Below are 8,260 nucleotides of genomic sequence, written 5' to 3'. Positions count from 1 at the left end.
ATATATACTATTGGACTGCTGGTAAACAGTTGTCTCACTAATCAATTAATATTCAGCTCAACTGCCGCTGTGGTCTTGTTTGTATAGGTAACGATAGCAAAAAGGGGTTGGGTGGGTAGCCTAAATAGCTGTATAAACGGCGGTTTGGCGTTTCAATAAATACAAAGTCGTATCTCGAACTTAATATGTGTAATTTAATAAGTTAGACTGTCGAGGTATTCAGCATTACATATTTATATTATTTATATAATCAATAAGTTTAACAAATAACTGTTATAACAAGACTCTGTTATAGCTATAACTTTATACAGGAACGAAATATATAGTCAATAACAACTGGTTACTTCTCTGGTGCCTGTGCTAGTTACAAGGGGGGGGGGGGGGGGGGGGCGCTGGGGTAGCTCTGGTTCAAAAATGGGCAAGTGGACTGGTAATAACCAAAAATACTTAATAATTAATCAAAGCATATAATCCCTACAGATCCTTTCACATTTCAGCATAAATTGATGACTAAAGTTAATATATTTAAGGAATATTTATAGAAGAAATTAACAGTTAATAGTTAAAAATGACGGTTTCCGCGGTGTTCCACAATCGGCGTTACTGTATAAATATTCACAATGAACTTTCTTATTTAGCTAAGAAGCCTTTGTAATAAAAAGATCTAGAATAAATATTAATAATAATCCTCAAAATCCTAAATTATTAGAACCTAACCTTAACGAAATAACTGGAGATATAAATTCTCTGTTTCTGCTAGTTTGTTTATAATTTAACAATATGGCTGCCCAGGAGGAACAAGACTGAATAAGAGAGAATGTCGCGCATGAATTTATAGTACACGACACACTTTGGACACGATTTGGACACACTTTTGACGTTTCTAACGTCAAATGACGTCACGACACAAACTGTACTTTACATATACGGGGACTTTTATAAGAACCTTGTAAATAAACAAGGCGGCCCCCAGGGTTGAAGTGACCCGTTAATATAAAAGGTAAAAGCTACATGTCTTGGAGACTTATGATCGTTGAAACCGGTATAACTACAACAAGGAACTAGAGAATCACGTTAGTTTTACTTGACTGTAAGTTAAATGTACAACTCGTACAATAAAATAGTAAATTCTACACTTGTCACATACATCATACAATTATTAAAATATATAGTCTTTAGATTTGTCCCCATTTCCCGTGTCATTTGCCTTTCCATCTATAATTGTATTTTACATTTCATTACACAATATAAAGAATGTGACCCACAAAAGAATGATCAAAATTGAATAATTTAGAATTACAAAACCGTAACAATATCTTATACTAGAAATTATGATTTTAACCTTATTTTGCGGGATTTTCAAAGCATTAGTAAATACAGGCGAGCGACACAGGCTCTGTAGAGCCTCTAGATTAAGGATCTCCTGTTTACTGTAAATTCAGAAATTATTGCGAGGTTTTTATTATTGCGAATAATACGACTGAGTTGTAAACGCAATAATTAAAACTCGCATTTTGTAATATTTTAACTGAATTAAGCATGACTTTTCTCAAAATCGTAAAAATTAGAATCGCATTCAAGTGTAAAATGAGAAAATCGCAATAATAAATGCACGCAATAATTTCTGAATTTACAGTATTTTTGACCGAAGCAATGTGAAGACTCTATATGAGATTATCTTTCCTCTTTGTGTTAGAAATTAGCGATACTATCAGATAATTACATGATATTTTTCATATCAGGTGTGTAATTAGCCCAAGGTTCAATATCAACCCAAAACATTTCATATGAAACGGTACTGTTAAATCGAAGTATTTTTAAAACGAAACAGCATGAATACAACGAATGCTTAAGCCCCAATCCCACTAGACCACGATCGCACCACGCTCACCGTGATCTAAAATTAATTCAGATCATGGACGGTCAGTTCGTAGTGTGAGCGGTATGAAAATGTAAATTTTCGTTTCAATCACGTTGCTACTATGTCCTCATTAGCTTCTACAACAATCCCTATACGATTATACCACGTTCTCACCACGCTTATTCTGCGACCTCACTACGATTATTACGATCTTTCTACGCTCATCACGTCCGCAAGACGACCATGCCACGATTAATCCGATTGCAGCACGATCTTACCACGCTTCTACTGCGATTATAGCACGCTCTTACAACAACCATACTACGATCATAGCACGTTCATACCGCGATATTACTACGCTCCCAGCAATAACGTCAACATCGTGTTCCATATAAATACTGTATCATTCCTTCTATTTCGCATTGATACATAGAGTTTCTCGAGAACAACGCAGTAATGCAAAAAATCTACGTAAGGATAAGGGTAGCGGTAGAAGCAGAGAGGGATCTGATAGTAACGCATCATGATCTAGAAAATATATGTCGAAACGACCAATCCAACCTGAATCAATACTTATTGCCATCAAGAACACATGGCGATGCTTTAGTGAACGATAGTAGGGATGACACAGATGTGTCAATAATGATTTAGCCGTTGGAGACAAAGGACATTAGGTCCAAATTACATACAGACAAACAAAAGCTGGAGAGCTTTTATATGACAATGACATTGAGCATGATGTTCGTAGTATGAACGTAGTCGGGTTGTAAGAACAGCGTGATGAGGACGGCATGGGCGTGCTTCAGACATTGTTATTGGACAGCGTGGTATAGTCGTAGTGGAAGCGTGTTTGGGTCGCGGTAACAACGTGAAGGTCGTAGTGAGGTCGTAGTAAAGTCGCTGTGATATCGTAGCGCAGTCTCCTCGACTAGAATCACGCTTTCGCTACGCTGTCGCTACCATGGGACAGCGCCCTTTGTGATCTTACCACAACCTTACTGCGCTCTCACCACGCTTCTACTGCGACATAATTTCGCCACGACTGCACCATAATTGTTTTGAACATGTTCAAAGTTGTCCACGCACATCACGATCATGAAGACCCCCACCACGACCTCACTACGATTATTACGATCTTTCTACGCTCATCACGTCCGCAAGACGACCATGCCACGATTAATCCGATTGCAGCACGATCTTACCACGCTTCTACTGCGATTATGCGCGATCGCACTACGATCATCAAAATTTTCATTTTTTCACAGATCGTAGTGCGATCGTGGCATAATAGGACTGCGGTATTAAAATGCGTGCATGTCGTTTATATTTAAGTTTAGGTCATGTGACCTCTAAGTAAAGCCTCTGTCAAGTTGTATTGTCAATAATTAAAAAAGTAGATCCTGTTTTCTCTGCCTGTTTATGACGTCTTTACACTAAATCAATTGGATGTTTGATGTGTACTAATTAAAAAACTAGTCTGAGATGCGTTATTTTGTTTATTAGTTGTTAATGGCTTTGAACTACATGTAGCTGTCAGTAACTGCGAGTATTCTCAAATCTGTACTAAGTGTCTTATGATTTAAGCTTTTTTTTATAGTTTGTTATTATGTTGTACCGTTGCATCACTGTCCGAGGTTAGGGGGAGGATTGGGATCCCGCTAACATATTAAACCCCGCCACATTTTGTACATGTATGTATGTGCCTGTTTCATGTCAGGAGCCTGCAATTTAGTCGTTTGTTGCTATGTTACAAGACGTGTCACGGTACTTGTCTATCCCAAATTCATGTATTTAGTTTTTTTTTGATGTTATATTTGGTATTCTCATCGTATTTGTCTTATGCTTAGTTCGTTTCTGTGTTTGTTACATTTTAATGTTGTGTCGTCATTCTCCTATATATTTTATTGCGTTTTCCTCGGTTCTGGTTTGTTAACCGGATTTGTTTTTTTTTTCTCGATCGACTTACGAGTTTTGAACATCGGTATACTGCTGTTGCCTTTATTTTCATTTTTATTTTTCTACCATTTTTTGTACATAGATTAGGACTTTAATTTTTTCGTGTGAATTATTTTGCATATGACTTTATAGGATAGGGCCTTTCAGTTTAGCTAACTATGCAGTATGGGATTTGTCTATTGTTGAAGGTCGTACGATGATCTTTAGTTGTTGATTTTTGTGTCGTTTAGTCTCTAGTGTCTCACCACATCTTCATTTTTATATATGATAAGCTGATGGTCTGAAGGTTACAGCCAGTATATTACAACGTTTTAGTTGTTTTTGTTAAGTTTCCAACCAAATGAAGAAATATGAAACTAAGATTTTTTTCTCTGATTTACATAACACAAACCGTTACTGATATTTTATTATTACCTACCTCTATCTTTAAGTACTGTGTCAGAAAATTTCTGGGTTGGACTAACACTAAACGGAACCAATCATACCTGGAGCGATGGAACACCAGCATTGTTTACGGACTGGGGTCTAGGTGAACCAAATAGATTGGACATTGCACATTGTGTAATTATAGTCGGAAATGAGTTCCAGTGGGACAGTAAAGACTGCACCACAGACGATAATGTTCTCTGTCAATGTAAGATATCATGATAAACTGGTCCCCATTCCATCTATAGCTGAGCACCGAAGTTAGTGTAGCGATACATGAACACAATAGAGGTCCAGTTAAGATATCATGCATAACATAAAACTCCGAAACAGTGGTAACGTCTTCCTAGCTACACTGCATCAATCGGCAATCCTCGGGCGAATTCGCTACTCTCCTTTTAAGGTACGGAATCGGCCGAGTTGTCTACGTTGATAGCAAAGCCAAGTCATCACTGTTTCGGAGGTTTGCATAACATTATAAACGTGTATATTTTTTATAATAGACGATGTGGGTTATACGCTTAATGAGACAGCAACCCGACAAGAAAAATGTCAAATAGAAATACAGTCGTTTACAGTGGAAAGGTGTTAATACTATATATATATCAGTCTGATTTTATGCTTTGTACTTTAAGGAGGCAAGATTTGAAAAACAAGAAATAAAACAAAAGAAAATCACTATCTTATAATATATATATATTACATTTTTATTTAATATAGCATTTACAAATCAATTTCGATTGTTTATTTATGTCATCGTGTTTTTATATCTTTTTTCAAATTGGTAGTCGATACGCCATTAAAGATCAACACAAATATTTATGTCATCTAAAAATACCAGTATTTTCATGTTGATTTTTGATGCGATGACTAAAAAAAAATATTGCATGATTGGCAAACATGTTGCGATATTACTCTACATTTCTTGGCTAAAAATATGACAGCAACTGATTTCCGATATTCCGAAAATTCTTTTGATAGATCCAACAAACAATAGATTTCCGATATCAAAGGATATTGATCAGATTGGTGACATCACAACGACAACCATTGGTGCAAATTATCCAGATACACCAACAACTATAAGTGCAACCTATCCACCTATATCAACAACGAGTGTTAGCGCAGGTATATCAATTTATATTAGAAAGTCACGAACATACGATGGTTTAATATCTTTGTCACGTGTGACATTAAATATGGAAAACACTGTTTTGTCTATATAACGGTGATGAGAATGATTTGGTGTTAGTAGGAACAGAGCTGCATATTTGTCTTATTCGGAGCACATGAGATCTCCCTGGTTTTGGTTGGATTAGTGTTATCCTAGTTTTCTAATTATTTAATTTTCGTTCCCACATCACACGGTCCAAGCTCCTAAAATGTGACATAATATAATGCTAATATCCACCGGAACATGACTGGTGTCAGGATGTGCTTAACTTTCCAGATCAGTCTGTTGTGTTTTTCTTTTCATCAAATTCTTTTTTCAAAAATTAAAGTAATGCCAAGAATATTGAAAAAAAATTATCGTTTAAGTTAAGAAAGGTCATAAACTAATTTAACTAAAAGTGATATGTGAAAGAGTTTAATCTAAAACTTTTTTTGATAAAAATTCCTAAAATATGTAAGATGTGAAACGACCTGATGTGTGCATGCTGAGGTAAAAAAAAGGTGTGACGTACATGTACAGAATAAATACAATCAATATAATTGGATACTTGGTACTTTTGCAAAATGCATACAATAAAAAATGAAGCTGATGTTACTTTTGAAAAGAGATTGAATCAGTGGCGGATCAAGAATTTATCATAAGGGGGGAACTCTCTTTTTAATAATCAAATAATACAAACGAGAAAACAAAAATTGTTGGAAATCGTACACCACGGCAGCTTCTATCAACTGGAAATTGTGCAAGTGCAAATGATTTAAAACGGTTAACAATTTTGAATACTTGGATATTGTTTTTTACATAAATATAGTCACAATTATTTTTATTTATTTGCTTATTGTTAAGATTTTAATATTTTCAGGGGACGTAACACAGAGACATTTTCTATTAAATGGCCTAGACGTTGAACCTCAGAATCAACCAAACCACGTGGCACAATGCCAAAGCAAAATCCGATGCGCAGACTATTGTTTAGCGGACCATCTCTGTGCTGCATTTGTATTCAATGGATGGCAATGTTTACTGTACAACTCGTTTACTCCAGGCTCAGTAAATCCTATTGCCGGTAGTACAATTTGGAAATAAGAACAAACACCTCTCAAACATTCTTACTGAAAAGCCGAAAAGGAAATAAATATTGTCATAGAATATGTCTTTTGGATTCAATAAGAACGACTTAAACTATGGTGTGACATAGTCCTATTCATTTACCTCCGGGATCATGCTTTCTTTATCAAGAATCAACGCTCATCCATGATTGTAGCCAAACAAAGTCATGTAATACTTAACTACTGTTTAGTTGCTGTCATACACCTGACAGAACTCCTGGTTTATTGGAGTTCATATAGTAAAAAGATTAAGTCGTGTATTTTTATCATTTAGTTTTATAATATTTATTATATGTATTATAGTGTACTTGTAATTGTTGGATTTTGTAAAATCCCTAGAACATTAAAGAATGATAAGTGATTTGGAAAGTGATTGAAATTTTTTAAAAGTGGTTTTATAAAGTCACTAAAATATTTTTATAGAATTTGTAAAATCCATGATGACAAGTTGAAATTTGATATTAGAAATGTGTTTTCTTAACATAGGTAGTCTGACGATTATGATATACAGACATACATATTTCTTTGTCTCGCCTTGACAGAGTAAATAAACTAGACTTAGGTATGCCGTTTGTAATGCCGAAGGTGTCAGCGGCGTCGATTTCGTCAATATATTAGTTTGTGATTAGGCTAGTTTATTACTTGTGGAAATATAGTGATATTTGGTATACAGTTGTATAAGCAGTAGCATCTCTATTTTCTGTAAAGATTTATCAATCTCACATCCTCAAGGCTTCCACATTTCTGAATTTGAAACTTTTGCCTACTTTACATGTATAAGTTCGTAATTATGGTCGTTTATGTGGAACCACAAGCGGTAGGTCAAATATAAATTTGAGAAAAAAATCTAAAACAATTCAATAATTGCAGGCGCACAATTTCAATTTCAACAAATGTGCAATCTCCCTCTGAATGTTCAAGGATCTGGATTGAAAACTGAAGAGAAGTTTGTCTCATTGAATTTGAATGCCTCCGACCGAACATAAGTCAGACCAAGACAGCTCGAACCTAATATACAGGACAACTCAGACAACTCTCGAACAAAAATAAAGGTTTAATCCTGCCAACTAGTTAGACAATTGGGAACTGCGTCACCATATGGTTGTAATGAAAAAAATTGATGGTATAGGTATTCTATAACGTCCTTCGTGTAGCTCGGTGAATGTGATGAATATTTGCAACTCTACTCCTCGACGTAGACGCAGTCATGGTCATCGTCATAATACATCACCTACTCTGCATGATGTCTATATTAATGACTTGCTACCATTTATAAAAAAAGCCGTTAGGTATTCATCACATTCGCACGAAACTTTATTCATTATCCCTTTCAAAATACCGTTTTCTTTTTAATTGATGTTTGGAAACCAATGTTACAAACCCTCATGCAAACCAATACAAACTTGTAGCTATAATTTCAGATATTGCAAGCCACAGACTTTTCAAGCCAGTCCGCATTGGAAAAGATGAAAAAGAGAAAAGATCTTTTCCTTAATCTTTCCTTTGCCAACAAAGGTCTCGATGGCGTCAACTTAGGCAATATCCTTCATTATAAGTTAGTTCAATCGAAAATACCTCTTTATTTCAAAGACCAGTCTGTACCAATCATTTCTTATACCTATACCAAACCTATTGCAACTAAAATTTTCAATTACAAACACGTTTTTCAGGATCTCAGTATTGACGACTTTAAGTCTAAACCTTCTGATTGCACTTGTTCTAGTTCCCAATTCACAT

General features: G+C 35.3%; 1 long non-coding RNA gene across 1 annotated transcript; it reads left to right on the top strand.

The window, feature by feature from the left end:
* Positions 1-4,243: 4,243 nt before the first annotated feature.
* LOC139502986 (uncharacterized) lies at positions 4,244-6,770 on the top strand. The gene is made up of 3 exons (XR_011658989.1): positions 4,244-4,451; positions 5,225-5,371; positions 6,277-6,770. It is a non-coding gene; the product is annotated as an uncharacterized lncRNA (long non-coding RNA).
* Positions 6,771-8,260: the final 1,490 nt, after the last annotated feature.

The sequence above is a fragment of the Mytilus edulis genome, chromosome 14, assembly GCF_963676685.1.
Source record: "Mytilus edulis chromosome 14, xbMytEdul2.2, whole genome shotgun sequence".
In the NCBI taxonomy this organism is placed as follows: Eukaryota; Metazoa; Mollusca; class Bivalvia; order Mytilida; family Mytilidae; genus Mytilus; species Mytilus edulis.
Note: the sequence above shows the minus strand (reverse complement) of the source record. Positions and strands in the feature narration are given on the sequence as shown.